The sequence below is a fragment of the Chrysochloris asiatica genome, unplaced genomic scaffold (genome assembly GCF_000296735.1).
Source record: "Chrysochloris asiatica unplaced genomic scaffold, ChrAsi1.0 scaffold00058, whole genome shotgun sequence".
Lineage (NCBI taxonomy): Eukaryota > Metazoa > Chordata > Mammalia > Afrosoricida > Chrysochloridae > Chrysochloris > Chrysochloris asiatica.
The window spans coordinates 9,798,233-9,799,912 of record NW_006408576.1 but is presented as its reverse complement, the minus strand read 5'-3'; positions in this window follow the sequence as shown (position 1 = coordinate 9,799,912).

Sequence of the window (1,680 nt, the reverse complement as noted above, 5' to 3'; positions counted from 1 at the left end):
TCTGCATATGCCTTTTCTTCTTATCAGCTGGATGTTTCACTCTCCAATCTAGTCTTCTGTGGCTATGTCACTGACTCTTGGTCCAAGAGTCCCCAGGTCTTGCCATACTGCTGGCTAACCAGGTCTCCAAGTGGGTTCACAGGAGTATATTGAACATTGTAGTGCTTAGCTCACAGCTTCATTGCTGTTTTTCTCTCATTTCCCCTTATCAGTGACAAATGTGGTCACCAATCAGAGCACATGTCTGCTCATGTATTCCTACTGAGTCTTAGTCTTGGAAGGGAGTTTGCCCTGAGGGGACCTGACCACTTGGTTTGTTAACTCCTAGGCAAGCTACTTGCTTGTTCTTGTAGTAATCAGTCAGACTGCTATTAATATTTTGTATTTTTCCTGTCAGTCTTTCTTTCTAAAGTATCTTCTGTTCTTCTAGCCACTCCAATCTGGTCTGCTTGTCCTTCTAAGTGGAAATTTCTCACCTCAGAAGATTCTGGGTGAGGTTCAGGATTCCACCTATGGACTTATGTAATGCAGAGGCTCCGCAAGAAGCCTCCTTCACTGGGCAAGTTGTAGCCCCATTTTAGGTATTCCAATCAGTTATAGGCAGAAGACGGTCTTACAAGCTTTCTTTGGTGATATTTCTGGCTATTCCTTTCTCTCCCCCTCAAGTGTCTATTTTATAATGGTATGCCAGGGAAACCAAGATTCAAAAGACAGCCAAGTGTCTTAACATTATTTCCCCTCTTTTGCCTATACCAACCTTGTCTCATTCTCTGTATTCCAGATCCCTGTTGTTCCAAGGTTGTGCATGCTTCATTATTTATTTCTGTCTTGTTAGCCCATGAAAACCTGCCTAATTGTTTTCCCATCTGCCTTGTGCTTCCATTCCCCTCCCCCTTCTTGTGTATTGTCCCCTCCCTAGCATCCAAACTATTTCCTGTGTCCAATCCTTACCTTTTGTTCCACCTTCCCCTCCCTCCCTTCACTACAACCCCACATCCTGGTAACCAGCAAAGAATCCCCCACTCCCTTTAGTATGGGTTCTTTTTCTTAGCCTTTTACAGTAGTGGTCCTAGCAGTATTTCTCCTTTTGTGGTTGACTAATTTCTCTCAGCATAATGTCCTCAAGGTTCATCCATGTTATGCGGTGGCATGCAGCTTCCTTATTGTTCTCCAAGGTAGCATAATATTCCATTGTTTGTATGTACCACAGTTTATCCATTCTTCAACTGATGGGCACTTAAGATGTCTCCAGCTTTTTGCTATAGTAAATAGTACTATTATATACATTGGTGTATATTGATCTACTCGGGCTATGGCTCATATTTCTTGTGGGTAAATACTAAGTAGAGGAATTGCTGGATCATAAGGTATTTCTATTTCCAAACTTCTGAGGAAATGCCATATTGCTTTCAGAGAGGTTGGACCATTTTGCAATCCCACCAGCAATGCAGGAACATCCCAGTTTCTCCACATTCTCGCCAGCATTTATTGTCCCCTATTTTTTTGATGTTTGCTGTTATTGCTAGTGTGAGATGATATCTCATTGTTGTTTTGATTTGCATCTCTCTAAAGGCTAGTGATCGTGAACATTTCTTCCTATGTTTGTTGGGTGCCTGGATCTCCTTCTTGGTAAAGTGTCTGTTCATGTCCTGTGCCCATTTTTTAATTGGGTTATTTGTC